Source organism: Pleurodeles waltl, chromosome 11 (genome assembly GCF_031143425.1).
Source record: "Pleurodeles waltl isolate 20211129_DDA chromosome 11, aPleWal1.hap1.20221129, whole genome shotgun sequence".
NCBI lineage: Eukaryota > Metazoa > Chordata > Amphibia > Caudata > Salamandridae > Pleurodeles > Pleurodeles waltl.
The window spans coordinates 773375055-773402945 of record NC_090450.1 but is presented as its reverse complement, the minus strand read 5'-3'; positions in this window follow the sequence as shown (position 1 = coordinate 773402945).

Below are 27891 nucleotides of genomic sequence, written 5' to 3'. Positions count from 1 at the left end.
TATTTCTAAGTAGTATCAAAATTATTTTTTGTATATATTTTTTCTCTTATTCGTGAGAGGGGAAATTGGATTAGACTATTTTGTGCTCTTCTATGTAATTTATGTCTGATATGATCTTTTGAGCTGTGTTTTTAATGTGTTCTTTATTCTGTTGCCCACCCATTTGGACACGGGATTTTATCTGCACTTTTATGGCAATTGCCGAATAAAGATCTTTGACTGACTGAATGGTAAGTTACAAGCCTTGAAAAATATCTAAAAGCGGTGAAAGTTATACATTAAAGAGAATTGGTGACAGCTGGTTAATTGCATGGAAGGTAGGCTGAGTTATAACTGCCTCAAGTAACATACCTTCCATGTAGTTGCCCAGCTGTCACCAACTCAAGTGGAAGAAGGTGATTTACCCATTCAACTACCAAATAGATCTGACATGACTAATATTCACCAGAGACCCTCATCTGCAAATCACAAGTCATCATTCCAGAATCCATGGAAGGAGCCTCAGCTCCATATTTGCAGAAGGGAGGTTCTTAGATAACACCAGCAAGTCCGATATGGCTGTGTAATTAGACAGAAAATGTGGTCAAGATTGTTCTATTTAAAACACGGATTACTAACCCACTTTTAAGATGATCTTGGAATGTCCCTTGTTGAATCAACAGGTTGAGATCAAGCATACTCTACGGATGATGCTGATCACACTTTGCTTAGGGAATCATGCTAGTGTTGGAGCATCAGAGACGTTGGTGGACTTTCATGACCATAAAAGAGTTTCCATTTCACCTAGAGATGTTGAATGTAAACAGAAGGGAGAAACAGATCTTTTATGCTTAACTGGCTTTGCTGACGTTAACAATCTCAATCAACCCTTGTCTTAAGTATCTTATATATTTCTGGACCTGGCCCTTTCTGTAAGGTAATTCCCAGACATTTTGCCCTTTGTTCTGCTTTCCTCTTATCTCATAACCGAGCTTACCTAACCTCTCTGGAATGCACTTCTGAGTTTAAAGACGACATTTATTATTATTAATTCCCCACCCACAAGTTCCTGAGAGACGAAATTAGTAGATTGGAAGCACACGTTCAAAAGTAGTCGCAGCACTGAAAGCAAAATATATCAAAGTACTTCTCAGTTGCAGTGTACACAGCAAATATAGGTGATTATATTATAGCATAACTTCAAAGAAAAGCATAAAAGACAAAATTCATCACCGTATGGGCAAGGCGGTAGGGCCTATTTTCAGCTTCATCTTTCTGGGGTCTGCAAGTTGATGACTCCGGTCAACTGCGAGAAAGAGATTCTCTACCCAAACGGGAGGCAGGCAACTGACGTCTAGTTTCAGTCTGAAGTCAAGCAGATTCAATCTACCTCACCGTAGCCCAGAGTCATCCTTAAAAGCAAACTCAGTGTGAGAGCCGAAGAACCTTGGAGAGAGGCCAATTCTCCTGAGCTCCCTGTTCTCAGACTGGATTGCGAGGTAAACACAAAATCTATGTGCTCTTATCAGCTAAGGTCTGGTGTGAAGAAAACAGCTTGGTCCATCTTGTGGAAAAAACACAGCTTGGAAAAACACAGCTCATTTGCAATGTCTAAGCCCACGTTAAAGCCAATAGGCAGCTAACCTAAATAGCAAATGTAATGTCTAATGTCATGTCAAAGCCAATAGGCAGCTAAACTGAATATAAAATGTAATGGCTAATGCCATGTCAAAGCCAATAGGCAGCTAAACTAAATACAGAATGTAATGTCTAATGCCATGTCAAAGCCAATAGGCAGCTAAACTGAACACAACATGTAATGTGCTACTGGTGAACATTGAGCAACTAATATGCGCAGTGGTGAAACACAAAGTCATTGGTCAAACACAATTAATAGCATCACATTCCACCCTATGACCAATGAATTTTTGTTTCACATACCTCTTATTTCAAACAAAAACAAGAACATCAACACAAAAAATATTATAAGGAAATCAGATTTGAATGATAAAAGCAATCACTGTAAAGCAATGGAAGTGGATTAACATATTGATCTCATAACAACCTTTCACATCAGATACATCTACACAGAAAAGACAGAAACTTATATACTCTGATTGAACAGTGTCTCTAAAACAGCAAGTTGATGTAGCATGAGTTCTACTCATGTAAAGGTGCACGGTCCACCTGAAAGGTTTGCTGGAATGTAAAAGTTCCATACGAAAAAAAACACAGACAGTTAACTGTTAAGGTTGCTTAATTCCAGTGGAAGAACGTAATCAAACAAGTTGAACTTGAACTGAAGGCAACAGTTGCGCAAAATGGATCCATGGGCTTTATACTTTACTCAGTCAGATTCAGGTTGGGGGTTCGGTCCCTTCCCCGACCCCACACGCACACACTCAAAGGGAGACCATACAGCACTCATGGTCAGTGGCGAAACGTGGTAGGATCTGCAAAAGAAAAAAGTATGACTTTTCTTGCAAATAACATTTGTCATCTGAAATGTGCCCTTCCTCTTCCTTTCCCTATTTTATAATCAGCAGGATGTTTTTAGGGCCCTTTGTTATGATTTCTGCAGGTCCTGGAGGGTCACTTGGGGCTTCAACCCACACCTGAGCACTGAGGTTTTTATCTGCTGCACCACAGCTTCCCTTTCCTTGCACTGTCTGAAGGGCTGGGGCAGACTCCTTCTTTACCAAACCTCCATTCACTGCATTTTTGACAAGTTGGGCCATTTTGTCTCCAATTTGTATGAGTGAATCTGATTATTTTCTAGTTATAAGCATAATTTTGATTTCTCCTTGGTAATCTGCAGCAATCACTCGCCCTAAAACCTGATCAATTTGCCATATCTGTCCTGGTAACTTTCCTCTCTCCAATTGATATGTGACTGCTTGTGGGACAAATTGCTCTTGTGCATGCTGCAAAGTTTTTATCAAATCTAGGGGAATGTGCATCTCTCTAATCTCTGCCCATCTGTAAGTGTTTTTTTCTCCCAGCTGTTCACATTTCTGCTGCACCCACTTAGCCATCCCCACTAAGTCAGAATTCTGGGTGGACACTTCAGACTCTGAATTTTTCTCTTTAACATCTGCAAGGGAATTGAACCAGTTATGTACAAGCCATGTGGAGAACCAAACAGCTAAACCATTGGAAGTGAACCAAGAATCAGTGTAAAAATGACACATCTCAAGCAGCTCTTGCTTTAAAGTCTGACACACATTTTACAACGCTGTTCCTTCTCCTGTGCTAGAAAACAACTCTTCAGTAACTGGATTGTAATCATTAGTCAAACACACATGCTTTTTATCCTCAGTGGACACAAATTCAAATGGTGCACTCAATTTCACTGGTGACTCTTTTACCTGTGGTACTCCCTGCACCCTCTCCACATCCTGAAAAGGGGCTTGTGACACCTGTTCATGTAGGGCTGCAGTGACTCTAGCTCTGTCTTGCATGTACCAGATCCAGTGTATGATACTAGCTTTCTGTACCTGTCCTAAACTGTGAGATCTAGGTGAATTCATCACCCACTGCATGCTTGATATTTCAGTTTTCATACTCCAAAGTTCCAGGGGCACTCTTGTCCTCCCCTGTTCCTGATTTACATGTAAATCAGTGTTTCCCTCTTGCACTGCGCAGAAACTTAAAGTCTGAATTATTTTGTTTGCCAAATTAAAAGCGCAGAGCTGCTTATATTTTTTCCTAGTGACTTTATACCAAGGTATTAAGATTTTACTCCGATGAGGGCTATACTGTTTCCAAAAATCAAACAAGCTGATGAAACTCGGTGTAGTGCAAACAGTAAGAAGCTCTAAAATCTTTTGTTTTACTTGTGCCAGTAAATGCACATTTTGCGACAGTACCTCTGCCATGTCCGAATTAATTTTTCTTTGCAGAAGCGGTCTGTAAATAACATTCTGAGCTCTGTTCTCAGTGTTATCAGTTGAAGAATGCACTTCAACTGCCAAAAACTGAGGGGTATTTTGTTCCGTGCCCGGCTCACACGGAGGCTCAGACTGGCTCACAGCTGTCTTAACCCCCTCATTACTGGAATGGGAAAAGCCAGATTCTTCTAAAACAGCAGTTTTATAGATTGCAACATTATCTTGCATTAATGTGTTTTGGCTAATTTGCTCACGTAAATTCTTATTTTCATGTTCTAACTACCTACTCCTGCATTTTTCTGTAAGTAGATAAAAGTATCCAAACCCTCCTGTCAAGAACAAAAGGAACATCATTTCTTTCAAAAGGCACATTTTCTAAATATGCTTTATCACAGCAAGAAAACATGTTTCTCACAGCACCATCAGACAGTTTAACTTCACATGCATTTTCAAATATGGTCTGCCGTGCTTCTGTAATTCTCTAAATAACAAAAAACAATTACACTTTTAAATTGTGCACTAAGAAATCTCCAATTTTCCGACTCTGAAAACTGACGACTAAGCCAAAATGTTCTTCTTTCCCTCTTATCTCATAACCGAGCTTACAGAACCTCTCTGGAATGCACTTCTGAGTTTAAAGAAGACATTTATTGTTATTAATTCCCCACCCACAAGTTCCTGAGAGACTAAATTAGTAGATTGGAAGCACACGTTCAAAAGTAGTCGCAGCAATGAAAGCAAAATATATCAAAGTACTTCTCAGTTGCAATGTACACAGCAAATATAGGTGATTATGTTATAGCATAACTTCAAAGCAAAGCATAAAAGTCAAAATTGATCACCGTATGGGCAAGGCGGAAGGGCCTATATTCAGCTTCATCTTTCTGGGGTCTGCAAGTTGATGACTCCGGTCAACTGCGAGAAAGAGATTCTCTACCCAAACGGGAGGCAGGCAACGGACGTCTAGTTCCAGTCTGAAGTCAAGCAGATTCAATCTACCTCACCGTAGCCCAAAGTCATCCTTAAAAGCAAACTCAGTGTGAGAGCCGAAGAACCTTGGAGAGAGGCCAATTCTCCTGAGCTCCCTGTTCTCAGACTGGATTGCGAGGTAAACACAAAGTCTACGTGCTCTTATCAGCTAAGGTCTGGTGTGAAGAAAACAGCTTGGTCCATCTTGTGGAAAAACACAGCTCATCTGCAATGTCTCAACTGCAATGTCTAAGCCCACGTTAAAGCCAACAGGCAGCTAACCTAAATAGCAAATGTAATATCTAATGTCATGTCAAAGCCAATAGGCAGCTAAACTGAACACAACATGTAATGTGCTACTGGTGAACATTGAGCAACTAATATGCGCAGTGGTGAAACACAAAGTCATTGGTCAAACACAATTAATAGCATCACACCCTTTCCTTCCACTTTTTGCTGAATTTTGTTTTGCTGGCTTTAGGAATCCATGCACTTTACCACTGCTAACCAGTTCTCTGTACTCTAAAACATGCTACCATTAGTATACCCACAATTGGCATATTTAATTTACTTGTAAGTACCTAGTAAAGTGCACTATATGTTCTTAGGGCCTGTAATTTAAATGCTACTAGAGAGCCTGCAGTATTCATTGGTCCACCCACTACAGTGGCCCTTTAAACATGTCTCAGGCCTGTCACTGCAGAGCCAGTGTGTGCAGTTTTAAACTGCCATTTCAACCTGGCAAGAACCCTTTCTTTTATTACATATGTCATCCCAAGATAAGCCCTAATTAGCCCCAAGGGAAGGGTGCAGTGTTTTTTAAAGGTTGGACAAGTACTTTTAAGTTTAGCATGTTCTGGTAGTGAAAAACTCTTTGCAAGGCCTATGTCTCCCACAGGATAACATTGGAGTTACCCCCTGTGAACGAGTGAAGGATAATGGATTTATTTTCTGGGAGTTTTGTTTACATAGAGGCAGGTTTGCCCCTCGTCGCCAATGCTGTTTGCACTGGTAATAGAGGGTCTTGAGGAATGGGTCAGGGTACACAAGCAAATCTGAGGCTGGCTGAGTGGGACTGTTTGGGAGAAGAAAATCTCCTGTATGGGGTTGGAAAATGGATTATTGGTAAGGGCACGTAAGTACCTACACCTAGCAATAGGCCACTAACATCCAGTTAGATTCAGTTAGGTCTCAATAAATTAAATCCAGCTCAACCCTTGGTAGCTTGGCAACGAGCGACAATGCTTAACTTAGGAGACATGTGTAGAGCATTTAAAAATCACAAAACAGTAAGGCCCATATTTACACTTTTTGACGCTAAGCTGCGCCGCCGCAGTTTTGCGGCAAAAATTTTACCGCCGGCTTACGCCATTTCGATGCGCCGTGCGGGCGTCAAATTTATACTTTGACGCACGGCGGCGCAATCAACAGGTAGGAGTCATTTTTTTTTTACACATATCGCGGCATCATATCGTAAAGGAAAACAACATTAACGCAACGTAAATGACTGTAGGTCGATTTACGACACCGCAACCCGGATATGCGCCGTTTTTTTTACGCAATAGCGTCAAAAATACCCACGAACACTGCCCTTTCAGCAGAGGAGAGCCAAAATGGATCCCAGATGCCACTACCCCAGGAAGATGACAGCAGACCAGGAACCAGCCAGGATGATCCATACAAGAACCAGGACATATATAGAAAAAAAAGAAAGTGTTGCTTCAGTGCAGAGGAGCAGGAAATCCTGGTGAAAGAGGTGACGGAACACCAGCACCAACTGTTCATCACCTCTAAGTTGCCAATCAGTAGGAGAGAGGCCATATGGCAACAAATTGTTGACAAGATCAACAGTGTGGCTGAAGTACGCAGACAGTCACCGAGTGTACAAAACGCTGGCATGACTGCAAACGTAGGACAAAGGAAAAAATGGCCAGGAACAGGAAGGCAGCACTGCAGGCTGGAGGGGGTGTCCAGCACACCAGGAGGCCCTGGAGCACATGGAGGAGATGGTTGCAGCCGTCATCCCTGAGGAGATCGTCACAGGGATTCAAGGACAGGACAGTGCAGACTACCACGAGAAAACGCACATGCAGGGTAAGTCGCATGGGGAATTATAATGCAATAATGTTGACTGTAAGCAGGGGGGGAAATACCTACTACACATTGCATGTAAGTCAGCATATACATGGAGTGGCATGTGTAAAGGGGCACCGCAGGGGGGCATGCTCTGCACATACAGAAGCTGGGGCACAACATAACACAACACCAACAACAGTCCCATGGGGGCATCCTGTCATGACAACAATGGAGCTAAGGGAAAGCCTCGACAGGAGGGAAGGCCACTACGTCAAACTTACATCCTGGCACTTGTCAGCCAAAATATCTCCTACATTAACTAGGGCCCTATCAGCAATCCACTAGCCAAAACAACAACTGCAATGTAACTGCAACAACAGTTGACACTACCACCTCTGATCTCTGTGCAGCTATAGTAGCCAATGGCAGTAACCTCCCCATGAAACATACATACCTAAATTAGGGGGTGAGGATGACATCTGCAACAATCTCCTGAAACAAGACAAAGGCCCCAATACACCCATATGTCAATGCCCATAGTTGTCACATACATCAGCCAAAGTAAACAGCAATAGGAGTGACACAGCACTAAGGACACACCCATGCTGCATATGTCAGGGTCCTTCACGGGCCTGGCTAACAAGGCAACATCACAAATGTCATACTGCTCAGACAACATCATTGAGGAGGGGACACATGCAACTGGTCACTGAAATACACCTGCACAGTCAGAGGACCAAATAGGACATTGATACGATAAACAGGGCAATCCAATTAAACACACATTACCCAACATCAGCAGGACACATTAACAATGTCTACATCCATATCACATCATAACATTGCCATGCATAGGATATGCCACATGTCAATTACAATTAAGTCAATGTGAACAATCAGGGATTGGGGCAGGTCCTGAGAGGCAAGTGTGCTGCCAGGGCAATCAAAACAACCACAGCCAGTGAAAGGTCTCACCATAAGAATAGATATACACGGAGGGTCGAGTAGGACAAAAAGATGACTATTCCCTATTTGGTACAAAGCAACACCTAGAGGCGATTAGGCAGACAAGTCTGATAACTCAATATCATACATGTGACACACAGGTGGGCCATAGGCCCATAACAATGCCCATATGAAGGACAGCAGATACCAATACCAAACAAGATCACAAAGTAAATTCATCAAAAGGCTGGCATGTTACGTAAAAATTGTCAAAACACAGACACACTAATTGTACCCTGTTTCATTGCAGAGGAACATGGATCTCCTGCCGATATGCCTGTCCCTGATTTCCCTGATGACATGGATGACGAGCCCATAAACATTCCCCAGGAGACCATCCAAAAGGTCCTTGAAACCCTCCAGACCCCACCTTCAGTCACAAGGAGGAGCACAGAACAAGCAGCCGTCACAGAAGAACCACCCACCACCCCAATAGCAAGCCCTGCCAGCTCCTACACAGCTGAGGACTCTGACGACACTGGCACCAGCTTTGAAAGAACTGTAGTTGGAGTACAGCGGGAGCTGGCCAAGGAGGTGCGGGTGGGGATGCAAAATATGGCAGCCAGCCTTGAGGGGGTGCGCTCGTGCATGATGTCATCTGCAGATCAGGCAGCAGCTATGCAAGCCCTAACATCCATACTGCAAGGACTACAAGAAACTATAAAGGAATTCACCACTGCAGTAAGGGAGTTGCCACAACACCTTGCACCCCAAACTTTCCACTGCATGCACAAATGCAATCATGACTCCCTCAGGGCTGACCTGGCTGCCTACTATCGTGATGTAGCTGCTATTCTCAAAAACCAGCAGGCCCTCCTTGCTGCAGTACTGCCCTTAAGACCTTCACAGGGAGCAGCCACTGGGATGTCTGACTCCACGTCTTCTAACACTGAGGTGTGTGTTGCCCCTTCACAACCAACAACAACAAGGACAAAGCAGGCAACACAAACATCAGTAGAAGAAGACATCACCTATCAATAAATAGCACTTGCACACCTAATATGTCTCTGATCAACAATCACCTACACTGATGGCAAGGCCATGATCAAGTAGCAGTTAACACATAATGCAAAGGGTTAACTATATATTTATTCATAAGTATTCACACCAGAGGAAACTAAGGGAAAAGTCATACCTACACTAATCTAATCTGACTACTCCTAACGCACAACTGTCCCTAACTAACCTAAGCTAAACTTACTCTACACATATAACAAATTAATCTAAACATCAACCCCCCACCCACCATTATGAGACAGGACACATGCAGAACAACACATACTAACCTACACACATACTATACTATCCTAAACAATCATATATATTTTTTATAATTTTTTTTATTTTTTTTTACTTTTTTTCCCCCTAAACAGACAGGAATCCCAACATTGACCACACACTCAAAAATGAAAAATAGAAAGAATAAGGACCCCCCCACCCTCCTCCCTAACACTAACTAAGCTAACAACCTATACTAACCTAACACTAATCCCCAAAACCCACCTATCATGATAAAAAGGAAAGAGGAGAGAGGGGAGGGATAAATTAAAATAGACCATATAAGTCCTAGAGGTTGGCCCTCCGTAGGGTCCGCCTGATGGACCTGACCCGCTTCTTTATGTACGCCACATTCTGGCTCAGCTTGTCCACCTTCCGAATGAACTTGTCCATTTTGCGGTCTAAAGCCTGGAATGCCACAGGGTCAATTGGACGTGCTGCTGCTGTCTGTGTGCTGGCAGAGGTGCTCTTTGTGGGAATTGTTTGTAGCCCAATGGACTGTCCTGCAGCTCTGATATTGCTGGGTCCAGGTCGTGCTGCAGAGGCAGGGACAACTGTCCCCACCGTTTCTGGGGCCACTTGGGGAGAACTGGTGGTTGTGGTGGTGGTGGCTGTAGTGGCAACGTTGGGCCACCCTGTGGTGAGGCCCACCATGCTCCGGAGGCTCCATCCGCCTGGTATTTTCGGGCCATCCGTCGGAACCCCGACTGCACCTGCAGGATGTGCCGGTATCTCATGGCCCGCCTCTTAAAATCATGCCTCTGTGTGGCACTCATGTTTGCAGCTGTGAAGAGAAAGGGCAACTATTTACCATAGGAAATGCATTGGGTGGAATAGCACAATGGGTCAATTTTAAATTACTTTTACTGTAGTTGTAACAGCTCATATCACCACATAGATCATTGAAAGTCTCAGAGGAAGTACATGGGAAGCCTGCATACAAAGGGCATTTCACACCTACCATATAAATGTCTATACATGATGGGTGACATCAGCCTAAACTTCTCATCAAAATAATTAGTAATGCAGCTGACATTATGGCTGCACCTCCTCCGCCTATTGCCTTGACTACATATGTCAGTGTATGTGATAACAATCACAACCCTCAATATCTGTGATTTGTAATTGGATTTGCTAGTATAGAACTCATGTGCCATAACCGAGTGTGTACACTAGGTTCAAGACAAAGTTTCAAATGGTCACAAGTATGTGTAACATACTGGTTGCTACGGTCCTAGGTACCCTATTCCCAAACACATGGCAGTCTTTGAGGGGGGGGGGAAGAACATCCAACAATCCCATAATCAATGCACACCCAGGAGTGTATAGAAAGCTCAACAAGTTTTTGCCTCCACACACACAACACCAGTGAAGGGCTAGCAACAAATCGGAGTCAGCTAAACCTTGTCCTATCCAAGGTCCACACATGTCAAAATGTACTGACTTAGGCCAACATCACATACTACCAGTGAGGCATAATTTTCTACAGACACAGAGGAGCAAGAACACCCATGATCATGAGTAGAATGTACACCTAGGCCATTGCACGCTAGTCCCACACACTTCTACTACAACTTGTGGAAGTACATGCCCCCGGAAGATCCAACCTACAGTGTACTCAGTCCATCGTTAACTAGGGAAGCAGCAGATTTCAGACAAGCCATTTGCAGAAGCTATCTGGGAGAATGTCAGTCTGAAATGCAGACTCAGTCCGAGACAAGTCCCAGAGCAACTCTTACATTAACCAGTGTATTCCACATGACTCACCCTATTCCCCATAGCGGGCCCTACTGGAATGGCCTACAGACCCAAAATCTGAGAAATGGATAAGCATAGGTCAACTCAAAATGAAGTGATAACTGAAAACCCACTAATGGAACAATACTAATGAATGGGCAGCGCATCAAACCTTGAATTCTGTTGAACACACTGTAGTCCATCATGCATCACCAGCAAACATTAAAAATAGCACACATGCAACACTCACTGTAGGTGTCAGGGTCCTCAAAATGAGCCACCTCTCCCACTGTGTACGGTGCAGGTCCACCTGTAAAGAATGGAAGGAAGAATATTCTCAGAATCCGTGCACTGACAAACAATTGCAATTACAAGGACAATGTGAGAATATGACATGAGTAATGAAACCCTTTCACACATACTCATACTGCGTGGAATTATTCATGAGCAACATTTACATTGGATGAGTCTCCTGCTACAGTTACACACCCTACTACACACATGCAGTGGCCTGGACAGTCATGTGGTGGCAAAGATGCACCTCCATTAGTATGCACCAACAATATAGGGGTGCATTCATCTCATCATGTGCATCCAAGAGAGACATCCAAAAGCTGGTTACTTGAGGACTGCATGACCTCTCAAACTCAAACAGCCTATGTGGTCATTTTCCATACACACCAACCAGACACACATGTGTGGACAACATTGCTAACTTCAATTGACGTGAAGGCAGCACTCATTTATAGCATCATGTAGGGTTTACAAATGTCAGTCTAGCTATGGCTTCTACATATGTAGGTATGATGTTTCAACATCCATTTTTCACTGGCTATTGTGACCTGTAGAGTCCTAATTGCGTCATTAATGTGTCGCTTGTCTGACACAAAGGCAGCACTACATTACATACTGCTACAGGCAACCGGTATGTGTAGAAAACATTGGACAAAAAGAAAAAAGGGAGCACACTGCCTCACACTCCAGCAAAAAGTTAGCCCCAATGCATCATGGTAAATGCAGTCACTTCGTTTTGTGTTGAAAAAGTAATCAAAAGTCTTTCACCTTAGTGGGTGCAGCAAGTGCTGTGTATCTCTGGACACGTGTTTCTGGGTTTAGCCCGTCATCAGCAGAGAGCAGCCAAGTCTGTGGGGTTGCTTGAAATGCCACCAAAAGTCTTCTCAGGTTTATGTACCACTCACTGGCGCACAGGTGCCTCACCAGAGCTCGTCAGCTCGTTAGCTCAAGGGAGCAGTCATTGGACAAAAAGAAAAAAGGGAGCACACTGCCTCACACTCCAGCAAAAAGTTAGCCCCAATGCATCATGGTAAATGCAGTCACTTTGTTTTGTGTTGAAAAAGTAATCAAAAGTCTTTCACCTTAGTGGGTGCACCAAGTGCTGTGTATCTCTAGACACGTGTTTCTGGGTTTAGCCCGTCATCAGCAGAGAGCAGCCAAGTCTGTGGGGTTGCTTGAAATGCTGCCAAAAGTCTTCTCAGGTTTATGTACCACTCACTGGCGCACAGGTGCCTCACCAGAGCTCGTCAGCTCGTTAGCTCAAGGGAGCAGTCATTGGACAAAATGAAAAAAGGGAGCACACTGCCTCACACTCCAGCAAAAAGTTAGCCCCAATGCATCATGGTAAATGCAGTCACTTCGTTTTGTGTTGAAAAAGTAATCAAAAGTCTTTCACCTTAGTGGGTGCAGCAAGTGCTGTGTATCTCTGGACACGTGTTTCTGGGTTTAGCCCGTCATCAGCAGAGAGCAGCCAAGTCTGTGGGGTTGCTTGAAATGCCGCCAAAAGTCTTCTCAGGTTTATGTACCACTCACTGGCGCACAGGTGCCTCACCCGAGCTCGTCAGCTCGTTAGCTCAAGGGAGCAGTCATTGGACAAAAAGAAAAAAGGGAGCACACTGCCTCACACTCCAGCAAAAAGTTAGCCCCAATGCATCATGGTAAATGCAGTCACTTCGTTTTGTGTTGAAAAAGTAATCAAAAGTCTTTCACCTTAGTGGGTGCAGCAAGTGCTGTGTATCTCTGGACACGTGTTTCTGGGTTTAGCCCGTCATCAGCAGAGAGCAGCCAAGTCTGTGGGGTTGCTTGAAATGCCGCCAAAAGTCTTCTCAGGTTTATGTACCACTCACTGGCGCACAGGTGCCTCACCAGAGCTCGTCAGCTCGTTAGCTCAAGGGAGCAGCCATTGGACAAAAAGAAAAAAGGGAGCACACTGCCTCACACTCCAGCAAAAAGTTAGCCCCAATGCATCATGGTAAATGCAGTCACTTCGTTTTGTGTTGAAAAAGTAATCAAAAGTCTTTCACCTTAGTGGGTGCAGCAAGTGCTGTGTATCTCTGGACTCGTGTTTCTGGGTTTAGCCCGTCATCAGCAGAGAGCAGCCAAGTCTGTGGGGTTGCTTGAAATGCCGCCAAAAGTCTTCTCAGGTTTATGTACCACTCACTGGCGCACAGGTGCCTCACCAGAGCTCGTCAGCTCGTTAGCTCAAGGGAGCAGTCATTGGACAAAAAGAAAAAAGGGAGCACACTGCCTCACACTCCAGCAAAAAGTTAGCCCCAATGCATCATGGTAAATGCAGTCACTTCGTTTTGTGTTGAAAAAGTAATCAAAAGTCTTTCACCTTAGTGGGTGCAGCAAGTGCTGTGTATCTCTGGACACGTGTTTCTGGGTTTAGCCCGTCATCAGCAGAGAGCAGCCAAGTCTGTGGGGTTGCTTGAAATGCCGCCAAAAGTCTTCTCAGGTTTATGTACCACTCACTGGCGCACAGGTGCCTCACCCGAGCTCGTCAGCTCGTTAGCTCAAGGGAGCAGTCATTGGACAAAAAGAAAAAAGGGAGCACACTGCCTCACACTCCAGCAAAAAGTTAGCCCCAATGCATCATTGTAAACGTGTCCGAAGATACGGCACTCGCCGCACCAATTTATGGTGAAAAACTTTCAAAACTCTATTCAAATTCGTGCTAATGACTGCATTTACCATGATGCCTTGGGGTCACAAATGCTGGAATGGAAGACAGGGTGCTCCCCATTTTGACTGTTGTAATTAAGGCTCCCTTGAGCCTCTGAGCTGGCGAGCTCGGGTGAAGCACCTGTGCGCCTTCTTGAGTGGTACTTAAACCTGTGAATACTTTCAAGGCGGCATTTCAAGCAACCCCGCCAGCTACATGTTGCTCTTCGCTGATGACGGCCAAATAGCCAGAAACACGTGTCCGAAGATACGGCACTCGCCGCACCAATTTATGGTGAAAAACTTTCAAAACTCTATTCAAATTCGTGCTAATGACTGCATTTACCATGATGCCTTGGGGTCACAAATGCTGGAATGGAAGACAGGGTGCTCCCCATTTTGACTGTTGTAATTAAGGCTCCCTTGAGCTGACGAGCTCGGGTGAAGCACCTGTGCGCCTTCTTGAGTGGTACTTAAACCTGTGAATACTTTCAAGGCGGCATTTCAAGCAACCCCGCCAGCTACACGTTGCTCTTCGCTGATGACGGCCAAATAGCCAGAAACACGTGTCCAAAGATACGGCACTCGCCGCACCAATTTATGGTGAAAAACTTTCAAAACTCTATTCAAATTCGTGCTAATGACTGCATTTACCATGATGCCTTGGGGTCACAAATGCTGGAATGGAAGACAGGGTGCTCCCCATTTTGACTGTTGTAATTAAGGCTCCCTTGAGCCTCTGAGCTGACGAGCTCGGGTGAAGCACCTGTGCGCCTTCTTGAGTGGTACTTAAACCTGTGAATACTTTCAAGGCGGCATTTCAAGCAACCCCGCCAGCTACACGTTGCTCTTCGCTGATGACGGCCAAATAGCCAGAAACACGTGTCCGAAGATACGGCACTCGCCGCACCAATTTATGGTGAAAAACTTTCAAAACTCTATTCAAATTCGTGCTAATGACTGCATTTACCATGATGCCTTGGGGTCACAAATGCTGGAATGGAAGACAGGGTGCTCCCCATTTTGACTGTTGTAATTAAGGCTCCCTTGAGCCTCTGAGCTGATGAGCTCGGGTGAAGCACCTGTGCGCCTTCTTGAGTGGTACTTAAACCTGTGAATACTTTCAAGGCGGCATTTCAAGCAACCCTGCCAGCTACACGTTGCTCTTCGCTGATGACGGCCAAATAGCCAGAAACACGTGTCCGAAGATACGGCACTCGCCACACCAAATTATGGTGAAAAACTTTCAAAACTCTATTCAAATTCGTGCTAATGACTGCATTTACCATGATGCCTTGGGGTCACAAATGCTGGAATGGAAGACAGGGTGCTCCCCATTTTGACTGTTGTAATTAAGGCTCCCTTGAGCCTCTGAGCTGATGAGCTCGGGTGAAGCACCTGTGCGCCTTCTTGAGTGGTACTTAAACCTGTGAATACTTTCAAGGCGGCATTTCAAGCAACCCCGCCAGCTACATGTTGCTCTTCGCTGATGACGGCCAAATAGCCAGAAATACGTGTCCGAAGATACGGCACTCGCCGCACCAATTTATGGTGAAAAACTTTCAAAACTCTATTCAAATTCGTGCTAATGACTGCATTTACCATGATGCCTTGGGGTCACAAATGCTGGAATGGAAGACAGGGTGCTCCCCATTTTGACTGTTGTAATTAAGGCTCCCTTGAGCCTCTGAGCTGACGAGCTCGGGTGAAGCACCTGTGCGCCTTCTTGAGTGGTACTTAAACCTGTGAATACTTTCAAGGCGGCATTTCAAGCAACCCCGCCAGCTACACGTTGCTCTTCGCTGATGACGGCCAAATAGCCAGAAACACGTGTCCGAAGATACGGCACTCGCCGCAACAATTTATGGTGAAAAACTTTCAAAACTCTATTCAAATTCGTGCTAATGACTGCATTTACCATGATGCCTTGGGGTCACAAATGCTGGAATGGAAGACAAGGTGCTCCCCATTTTGACTGTTGTAATTAAGGCTCCCTTGAGCCTCTGAGCTGACGAGCTCGGGTGAAGCACCTGTGCGCCTTCTTGAGTGGTACTTAAACCTGTGAATACTTTCAAGGCAGCATTTCAAGCAACCCCGCCAGCTACACGTTGCTCTTCGCTGATGACGGCCAAATAGCCAGAAACACGTGTCCGAAGATACGGCACTCGCCGCACAAATTTATGGTGAAAAACTTTCAAAACTCTATTCAAATTCGTGCTAATGACTGCATTTACCATGATGCCTTGGGGTCACAAATGCTGGAATGGAAGACAGGGTGCTCCCCATTTTAACTGTTGTAATTAAGGCTCCCTTGAGCCTCTGAGCTGACGAGCTCGGGTGAAGCACCTGTGCGCCTTCTTGAGTGGTACTTAAACCTGTGAATACTTTCAAGGCGGCATTTCAAGCAACCCCGCCAGCTACACATTGCTCTTCGCTGATGACGGCCAAATAGCCAGAAACACGTGTCCGAAGATACGGCACTCGCCGCACCAATTTATGGTGAAAAACTTTCAAAACTCTATTCAAATTTGTGCTAATGACTGCATTTACCATGATGCCTTGGGGTCACAAATGCTGAAATGGAAGACAGGGTGCTCCCCATTTTGACTGTTGTAATTAAGGCTCCCTTGAGCCTCTGAGCTGACGAGCTCGGGTGAAGCACCTGTGCGCCTTCTTGAGTGGTACTTAAACCTGTGAATACTTTCAAGGCGGCATTTCAAGCAATCCCGCCAGCTACACGTTGCTCTTCGCTGATGACGGCCAAATAGCCAGAAACACGTGTCCGAAGATACGGCACTCGCCGCACCAATTTATGGTGAAAAACTTTCAAAACTCTATTCAAATTCGTGCTAATGACTGCATTTACCATGATGCCTTGGGGTCACAAATGCTGGAATGGAAGACAGGGTGCTCCCCATTTTGACTGTTGTAATTAAGGCTCCCTTGAGCCTCTGAGCTGGCGAGCTCGGGTGAAGCACCTGTGCGCCTTCTTGAGTGGTACTTAAACCTGTGAATACTTTCAAGGCGGCATTTCAAACAACCCCGCCAGCTACATGTTGCTCTTCGCTGATGACGGCCAAATAGCCAGAAACACGTGTCCGAAGATACGGCACTCGCCGCACCAATTTATGGTGAAAAACTTTCAAAACTCTATTCAAATTCCTGCTAATGACTGCATTTACCATGATGCCTTGGGGTCACAAATGCTGGAATGGAAGACAGGGTGCTCCCCATTTTGACTGTTGTAATTAAGGCTCCCTTGAGCCTCTGAGCTGACGAGCTCGGGTGAAGCACCTGTGCACCTTCTTGAGTGGTACTTAAACCTGTGAATACTTTCAAGGCGGCATTTCAAGCAACCCCGCCAGCTACACGTTGCTCTTCGCTGATGACGGCCAAATAGCCAGAAACACGTGTCCAAAGATACGGCACTCGCCGCACCAATTTATGGTGAAAAACTTTCAAAACTCTATTCAAATTCGTGCTAATGACTGCATTTACCATGATGCCTTGGGGTCACAAATGCTGGAATGGAAGACAGGGTGCTCCCCATTTTGACTGTTGTAATTAAGGCTCCCTTGAGCCTCTGAGCTGACGAGCTCGGGTGACGCACCTGTGCGCCTTCTTGAGTGGTACTTAAACCTGTGAATACTTTCAAGGCGGCATTTCAAGCAACCCCGCCAGCTACACGTTGCTCTTCGCTGATGACGGCCAAATAGCCAGAAACACGTGTCCGAAGATACGGCACTCGCCGCACCAATTTATGGTGAAAAACTTTCAAAACTCTATTCAAATTCGTGCTAATGACTGCATTTACCATGATGCCTTGGGGTCACAAATGCTGGAATGGAAGACAGGGTGCTCCCCATTTTGACTGTTGTAATTAAGGCTCCCTTGAGCCTCTGAGCTGATGAGCTCGGGTGAAGCACCTGTGCGCCTTCTTGAGTGGTACTTAAACCTGTGAATACTTTCAAGGCGGCATTTCAAGCAACCCTGCCAGCTACACGTTGCTCTTCGCTGATGACGGCCAAATAGCCAGAAACACGTGTCCGAAGATACGGCATTCGCCACACCAATTTATGGTGAAAAACTTTCAAAACTCTATTCAAATTCGTGCTAATGACTGCATTTACCATGATGCCTTGGGGTCACAAATGCTGGAATGGAAGACAGGGTGCTCCCCATTTTGACTGTTGTAATTAAGGCTCCCTTGAGCCTCTGAGCTGATGAGCTCGGGTGAAGCACCTGTGCGCCTTCTTGAGTGGTACTTAAACCTGTGAATACTTTCAAGGCGGCATTTCAAGCAACCCCGCCAGCTACATGTTGCTCTTCGCTGATGACGGCCAAATAGCCAGAAACACGTGTCCGAAGATACGGCACTCGCCGCACCAATTTATGGTGAAAAACTTTCAAAACTCTATTCAAATTCGTGCTAATGACTGCATTTACCATGATGCCTTGGGGTCACAAATGCTGGAATGGAAGACAGGGTGCTCCCCATTTTGACTGTTGTAATTAAGGCTCCCTTGAGCCTCTGAGCTGACGAGCTCGGGTGAAGCACCTGTGCGCCTTCTTGAGTGGTACTTAAACCTGGGAATACTTTCAAGGCGGCATTTCAAGCAACCCCGCCAGCTACACGTTGCTCTTCGCTGATGACGGCCAAATAGCCAGAAACACGTGTCCGAAGATACGGCACTCGCCGCAACAATTTATGGTGAAAAACTTTCAAAACTCTATTCAAATTCGTGCTAATGACTGCATTTACCATGATGCCTTGGGGTCACAAATGCTGGAATGGAAGACAGGGTGCTCCCCATTTTGACTGTTGTAATTAAGGCTCCCTTGAGCCTCTGAGCTGACGAGCTCGGCTGAAGCACCTGTGCGCCTTCTTGAGTGGTACTTAAACCTGTGAATACTTTCAAGGCGGCATTTCAAGCAACCCCGCCAGCTACACATTGCTCTTCGCTGATGACGGCCAAATAGCCAGAAACACGTGTCCGAAGATACGGCACTCGCCGCACCAATTTATAGTGAAAAACTTTCAAAACTCTATTCAAATTCGTGCTAATGACTGCATTTACCATGATGCCTTGGGGTCACAAATGCTGGAATGGAAGACAGGGTGCTCCCCATTTTGACTGTTGTAATTAAGGCTCCCTTGAGCCTCTGAGCTGACGAGCTCGGGTGAAGCACCTGTGCGCCTTCTTGAGTGGTACTTAAACCTGTGAATACTTTCAAGGCGGCATTTCAAGCAACCCCGCCAGCTACACGTTGCTCTTCGCTGATGACGGCCAAATAGCCAGAAACACGTGTCCAAAGATACGGCACTCGCCGCACCAATTTATGGTGAAAAACTTTCAAAACTCTATTCAAATTCGTGCTAATGACTGCATTTACCATGATGCCTTGGGGTCACAAATGCTGGAATGGAAGACAGGGTGCTCCCCATTTTGACTGTTGTAATTAAGGCTCCCTTGAGCCTCTGAGCTGACGAGCTCGGGTGAAGCACCTGTGCGCCTTCTTGAGTGGTACTTAAACCTGTGAATACTTTCAAGGCGGCATTTCAAGCAACCCCGCCAGCTACACATTGCTCTTCGCTGATGACGGCCAAATAGCCAGAAACACGTGTCCGAAGATACGGCACTCGCCGCACCAATTTATGGTGAAAAACTTTCAAAACTCTATTCAAATTTGTGCTAATGACTGCATTTACCATGATGCCTTGGGGTCACAAATGCTGGAATGGAAGACAGGGTGCTCCCCATTTTGACTGTGTAGAAAACATGAGCTACCTGACTGCTAGCATTTGTCTTCCTTCACATTGTGCATCAATTACCCAGTAGGTTTCCCTAGCATTACACACATTCAGCTACTTATCTGGCAGATTGGGTTACAATCATCACATGTCGCCACACAGCTTTAAATTGTGCACATGTAATTGATCTGTACTCACCAACATGGCCACCAATCCTGATTCCCAGGTGGTCCAGCATATCTTGCTCCCTGGATATCAGATCAGCCCAGCGGTGCCTCAGTTGATGGTCATTCCTTAGGCTACCATAAACACGGACCAAGTGATGGCGCACCTTCCCCCACCAGACTTTACAGGCCTCCGTGTGATACCCCTGTATCACCCTACCCCCAGCCTCCAGCATGAGTGGGAGGAAATGGCAAGCAAGCCATATAAATCCCCCCAATTCCTCACCCATCCTGAAAAGCCGTAGCCTACCAGACATGTCAGCACTGACAAAGGGGAAAAAGTTGTAGAAAAAGGAAAAGGGGGAAATGGGGAAAGGTAGAGTGGTGAAATTCAAAGAAAACTTAAGAAGAAGAGCCCAACTAACCCCTATATTACAGTACCCACAACAGACTCCCACAGACAAAAAATAAAACACTGGACTTGACAAAATAATACAACACAGACTCAGACAGTATTCAACAACAAGACAATCATGACAAAAGCACAATTGAGATGGTACACTGGACACAAAAGCACTAATACACAGGACAACACTTTCCACACAGCCACACAGTCTAGAATAATCTGAGACTGCAAAGTGAAAGTGAAAGTACACCCACTGTACAGATTCTGTAAACAGGATATCCTATTACATCACATCCTGCATAAAATGGCCGCCGTTTTTTTTCCTCTATGCGTCATTTTTTCACTCATACAGCTTGTGCGTCATATTTTTTGACGCATAGGCGTGCAAATAATGCAGAGTCAAAACAAAAATTCTTCATTGGTCTATTATATTTGTTTGAGGCTTATTTTACATTTCTAGAGTTGAAAATTAAGCCGCAGGAAAATATGATATCTAAATAGGAAAAATATTTTTGACTCTGCATTATCTGCACTCCTGTGCGTCAAAAATTATGACGCACAAGCTGTATGCTTGGAAATATGACGCATTATGGAAAAAAATGGAGGCCATGTTATGCAGGATATTATGATCTCTATTTTTGAAAATATTTTTTGACTCTGCATTATCTGGACTCCTGTGCGTCAAAAATTATGACGCACAAGCTGTATGCGTGGAAATATGATGCATTATGACAAATATGTCTTTCATTTGTCAAATTGAGAAATGAATTTTGTCATGACCAAACGGTGCTAAGTGATACACATTTGGGGTTAGCTAAGGCAAATGTCCCTTATCGGATGTATAGAAGGTATTCACAGTGCAGTAGTAATGATTGGTCAGAATGGATATTACTCATAATTGTACACATATGTGGGTAATTGCTGATGGCTATTTTCAAAATATGAATGGGATACCAGGATGTATTCCGTAGCAAAAATGTGTCCACATTTATCATGGTAATCAAAATTATATAAAAGCCAAATAGGTAGTGCAATTGTCGCCTACACTTTTTAAGGGGGTAACCATGTCCTAATTACGAGTTAATGTATCTTAAATGTGTTTTACTTTTGACATATAGGGCACACATGCGCCTTATGCATGTGTGTGCTTCACATGTGCATAAATAATGTATATTTGGGGGGCAGTAGAGGTGGACTTAGGCCCCCAGCACCCTAGGGTTTGCTCTTCCAGACTTGCAAATTTATCCAAGGGTTTCCCAAATTCAGTAATGCTAAACCTTCAGCAGCAGGCTCATGGAAGCAAATAGGGTATGATTCACTGTTTGCCATTCTGTAATCCCATTTGCCCATTTTACGTTTGCCCTGTTGATTCTTTGGAGAAATCTGACATACCATTTTGCATTGATTTTTTTTGCAAAATCTCAACGTTCCTCATGTCATGATAGCAAATAAGTTGTTGATGTATGTGGCCCTTTATGCATTACCTGGTTTAGTGGCATTTTTCATTCTTCCTGCTAGGTTACAACTGGGACACTACTGTGATCGGCTGCTTGCAAATATTTTGTTGATTGGATGGTACATGTACATGTGTGTGGTCCAATATTGATCCAGTATCAACTGTCAGGGTGTATGTTGTCACTGTAACTTCCAGGTCTCCTCATGAGTTAGTGGCAGCTAATCTTGTTTCTATTGGGTATTGTTTGTAGCAAAATTTGAGAGAAGCCATTGAGGACATGGTCACCTACACATGGATGGTCCCACCCTGTCACTGAAAACGTGTGATGAGACTTTCAACTGGGCAACCTTGGTGTGCTGAGTGAGAGAATGTCTCAGGTGTCTGGATCCGGCATGTGTCATTGCAACATTTGTACTCCAGTTGGCCTCTGTGGATGGTAATGTATCAGGAAACATCATAGCCTCTGTGCAGAAGTAAATGGCTGGTATTCAGCACACACAACTCATCTTTATCATTTGAACAATGTTACTGAGCGTTTGAACAGTCAGGGTCCTCATATGTGTTGACTTTTCATGGACATTATCTGAGGTTGCTGGTTTTGATGGAGGCCATTTACACCATCATACACTATGGTCCTGGTCCACTGTCACACTTTGTAGTTTAGGCATTAATGAAGGCCAGACAACGGAAGGGCCAAGATTTGGCTATTCAAGGGCACTCTCACAAATCGGATGCAAATAACAGTCAGATGATGCAATACTATGTATTTGAGGATACATTGATGAGGCTAATGACAAATTAGTGTCTGAGGTACAAGAGGTTTTGGACAGCACGTGTGGTCCATAGGTGGACCCCAGGTATCTGTAGAGTGACCCACGGACAGGTGCCAGTCAGGCTGACAGGATGCTGGGTCAATCAGGAGCAAGTTCTTTCAGTAATTACATGATCAAGTGTTCTGACTAGGACTGGTCAGAGGGAGCAGTAGACAGTTGAGATGTCACACTGTGTACGTCCTGTGTTGTTTTGAAGGTGACACATGAACCCTGATAAAGTTTTCTACTGCAACATTAGTGTCAAAGCTTAATGATGTCATAGCTCAAATTCAAACATGTATGCAGTAGGAGGCATCAGCAGGGACGGGGCATGTACATTTGGGTGGTGTGCATGGAGGGGATCACTGGTGTGGCCTCCATCAGTGGCTCACTAGTCCTGTCAGATGGGATTTGCTGATAAATAGCCTACAGTACCTTTCACAGAAGAATCAATCTACAGGTGATACCAGGCCTTATAAACTCAAAGCCAGTGTATTATATGAGCTGAGTTCCATGCAGTGAGATGGTACTATGACAATGGTAGGCATATGAAAGGGTGTGGCACTCTGAATGACTCTTGTGAGTGTGTGTGTTTAGATGAGGGAATCTCAGTGTACACAAATCGGCATTCCAGGGACCTCTTCAGACAGGTGGGGCGTGAGCAGCTGCAAGTGTGTGTAATGTTTTTAGAAAAGGGCTGACATGTAGATGGGATGTGATGTGCTGGATGCTTGTCATAGGTGTAGCACTTGTGCTGTGTATGTTCTGCTTATGTGTAACTCTAGTGACAGATAGTCATTGAAATGATAGTAAGTAGTTGGAATTACTATTGGCAAGAGTCTAGTACTACATTCCTGTTCCTGAAGCATTAGCATGTGAACTGCCTGATGTATGAGGCCTGTTTTCCCCTAGTTGAGTGATGGTGTTTTAGTTGTGTGCCATCTGCTGCGATGATCCATGTTTACTACATGTATGTGAGTCATATGTGTGGTCCTCAGCTATTGCCCTTCAAAGGTGAACTGTACAGGATGTCTGTCATTTACATTGTGTGTGTATTTGAACATTGTATGGTGGCCATTACATTTGTGGTGTATTTTTTTGTGTCATGATTGTTATATCATTATTGATCAATGAGACATTCTTCTTCAGATATTTCAAGCTAAAGGTGGGCAGAAATGAATAGGCCAAACCATGATGTGGTGTTTGTTATCAGTGTTTATTTACAATAGTGCATTAAGTGGTGATGGTGATAATTATGAAAAGAAATTATTTACAATGTGTTGGCGCCTACGCTCTCCAGCAGCCGTGTTTGGTTGTTCCCCCTCCTGTTGCAGGCCAGCATCCGCCTCTTCTTCGTCTTCAGGCATGTATGGGTCTGGTTCGAGGAGGGGAATGTTCCTTTTTACACAAATGTTGTGCAATATTGCACATGTGAGTATGATCCTACAGACCATCTCGGGGGAATATAGTAGGCTACCGCCAGTGATGTCAAGGCAGCGGAACCTTGACTTGAGGATCCCAAAGGTCCGCTCGACAATGCTGCGTGTCCTCTTATGGGCGTCGTTGTATGCCCGCTCTGCAGCAGTACTCAGGTTCCCAAATGGTGTCATTAGCCATGGCTGGATGCCATACCCCTGATCAGCTGAAAGAAAAACACAGAATGGGATCATGTAGATGTAGCTGGCACTATTGAAAAGACCTGGCAATAGTTGTCTTGTGTCGTCTGTGACTCTTTTGTGTACTAATGTGACATCCTATACTTGTAGGGTTTACCATCTGCATTGTGTTATTTCCTTGGCTGAGCAAGTGTTTGTCTGCTAACTGTTTGTCAGCAGTATGTTTTGGGATTTGCAGTACAGTGTGCCCTCCCTAGCATTGTGACTTGTGATACAGGTGTCCGTGTGTCTTCACTGAGGGTGAGATGATAGTTCCATGCACATTTAAATTTGGAAGTGTTGTTAACACGTTCATATCAAAGTACCCTGTACATCCCATACCTTGAAACTTATGCAATGTATTAATGTAAAGGTCATTGTGACACTTACAATTTGCAAGGTGACATTTAGGCAACCACACTCATTAATGTCTTCACATTAGGCTGTACAGTAAATTCCAATGTGTGACAGGTTCAATGGTGAGTTAAGAAACATGGCTAGTGATGTCAGGACCTCAGTGTGTTCCTGTCTAAATGTTGCTGTTGTGGTGTATGTGTTGTGTGTCCTAGAGGGTTGCTGTGCAGTGTGTATATAAGTAGGTTTCTGTACTTACCAACAAGTAGTCCATTGCCATACCATCCATCCTGGAAGTGTTGGTTGATGGTGCAGTGACGGTAGATGAATGAGTCATGGACACTCCCAGGATATTTTGCCACGATGTTGGTGATCAATCCCTGGTGATCGACTATGGCCTGCACGTTGATTGAATGTGTGTGCTTCCTGTTGCGGTAGAGGTGTTCTGTTGCAGCAGGTGGCACAAGGCGTACGTGTGTGCAGTCGATTGCACCAAGGACATGTGGGAAGCCACTGATTGCGTAGAACCCCTGTTTTGTTTCCTGCTGCTTCTGCAGTGTGTTAGGGAAGCAGATGTGGAGGGGTGTCAGGCGAATGATGGCATCCAGTACTTTTGGCATAAATGCGGAGAATGATGGTTGTGATATTCCGCCAACCAGGGCACCAGTTGTTTGAAATGAGCCACTTGCCAGCAGGTGAAGTACGGCAAGCAGCTTTGTTTCTGTTGGGATGGTGCGGGGTGTCACTAAAGTGGGGGCCAACTGCGGTTCAATGTTGCGCAGCAGCTGCTGAATGGCCTGCCAGTTCAACCGGTACCTCTGTATGATGTTGTGTTCCCTGAGGCCATGCAGGGTTGTTCTTGGGTGGAATATCCTCTCCTGCCTTCTGCGCTGCCTTTGGGGTCCCTGCTGGTGTTGTTGTAGCTGCTGTTGTTGCTGCTGGGCTCTGCGTCTACGTGCACGCTGGATAAAAATCACCTCCATGTCTCCCTGTTGCTGCTCTGCTGCTCTGCTGTTTGTTCTGTGTGTTCTGATTAAATACAGGTGTGTTTGCCCCATTTTAACGGCTGCCCTGACCCAGGCGTTAAATTTTGACGCACATTGGGCTGTGCGTAATTTTTTTGCTCCGCCTCCCGGCCGAGAGTCATTTTTGCCCGGAAGCATAAATAAGACGCAAGGCTGTTTGCGTCGTTTTTTGGACGAGAACGCCTACCTTGCATATCATTAACGCAGGGCGGGTTGCCGCATCCAAGAAATGACGCACATGGCGGAATTTTGTCGTCCGCGGGCTCGGGCGTCAGAGTTTAAATATGGGGCAATGTTTGCGCTGATTGTGCGTCAAATTTTTTGACACACAATCGGCGCACACGGAGTATAAATATGCCCCTAAATGAGTAAAACATAAAACATAATAAAAATCCAACACAAATTTATAAAAATAGATAGATTTTTATATGTAAAATTACACCAAAACAAATAAAATCAGATAAGGGGAACCGGAGATATGAATTTTTAAAGAATAAATGCTTTTTAGCGCTTAGAAACAAATATCGCCAATCTGGTCATCTAGTCCCACCTCGACTGGGGCAAAGACAAAGTTTGAGGCCGCGATGGAGCCTTAGCTCGAGGGAGGCCTCGGTCAAAAGTTTACCTTCGGAATTAGTCGTTTTTCTGGAGATTTTCATCAGTGGGACCAAGTCGCCAGTCCAATCTGACCTCCTGGAACTCTTCCTCAGATACGCGTCATGGTAGCCCTCGATGGAGATTTTTACCTTCGGACTTAGTTGGTTTTTTGGGATGAAAATCCTTCAACTGGAGCAAACCTGAATCTTGATCCAACGTCCCTGGAGACTTCTTTGAATACATTGCCTGGGAGGTCCCGGTCACCTTCCTATGTTCGGACTTAGGGGGTCACTACAACCTTGGCGGGCGGCTTTGCGGCCACCAATGCAGTCGCACTCCTGCCGCGGCCATTTGGAGATCCCCGCTGGACCGGCGGGGATCACGGCCACAACACAGGAGCCGGTGGTGTTGCGGCTGTGCGACGGGTGCAGTTGCACCCGTCGCGCTTTTCATTGTATGCTGTTGCATGGGCCCGTGGCACGGGGCCCCTGCCCTGCCCATGCCAGCGGCATGGGCAGTGTAGGGGCCCCCAGGGGCCCGCGACTCCCCTTTCCGCCAGCCTTTTCATAGCGGTTCAAACAGTGCAGCAACTCAAGGAATTTTGTAAGGGGTTTAAGTTTTCTATCAAGGGCTTCATCAAGAAGGAGGAGCTAAAAAAGGTGATGACGGCCCCTTTGGAATCTAGGGATGAAGCAAATAAGACCACAGAGGAGGATGATGTGGATAGAGAGGATAATAACGAGCTAGACCAGGATTCAGTAAGGAATCTGGGACTGGCTGTGGGACAGGGACATAAGAGTAACATACAAAGAATTAAAAATTGGCAGTAGCAATGCATTATCACACCCAAGGACATAACATCAATCAACTTAGATTTACTAGGTTAGAGACAATACCAAAGGGAGAAGGGATTGGTCATAAAAAGAGATTACTACAGAGAGAAGTCTATTGGATTACAAAACCTGACACTGGTATACCCAGAGGCTTAAATGATTGTTTGGAATTGAGTGTTTTTTGTAGTTTCACTATAAGCATGTTCATTTACGATTTGATTGACATGTATTCAAGTGCTTAGAGAGCATCAAGGTATTTCATCCAGAATTTGCATCCGGACCTGAGCCGTATTTCAAGGTTTATGTCTTAGCATGCTATCATTTTTGAGGTTTTGAGGAGGTCTGTATTTTTGTGTGAATTATGTTTACCCAATTATGCAGAGTGGTGATAATGTTCAAAAATGTGTTGTTATAGTAGATCAACACAGTTTCAAAAAACACATTTATGCATTCTATTCACAGTTGTACTATTTTATCAAAAGTTATTTATTTATGCTTTGATTGACATCAATAACCTTCAAACATTCAGACTACCAGTGGATGTGGATTTTCTTCTATTTACCTTATGGAACTGAACTGAATCTTAAAATAAATAAAAAATCCCTTGATGTACTTATTAAAGTTTTGGGACTTCATGTGAATTAGGTTTTCCCATATTGCAGAGTGGTGACATATTTTTAGTACTTTCACGTACTCAATTCATAACGTATTAGTTATTACCATGGCTACTAATAAATTATTTTCAGTTATATGCGTGAGATCTTTTGTCCTTTATTTTGTTTAAATTAGCTATTTGTTAATTGATTGTCACACAATTGTATGGACAGTGATTTGAAATGGTTTTAGTCACTTTCTGCACTGAGGAGGCATGATCCGAACGAAAACCACACTAATATAGTGCCAATAATCTCACTTGCTATCCAGTTTTTACTATAATCCTATTTT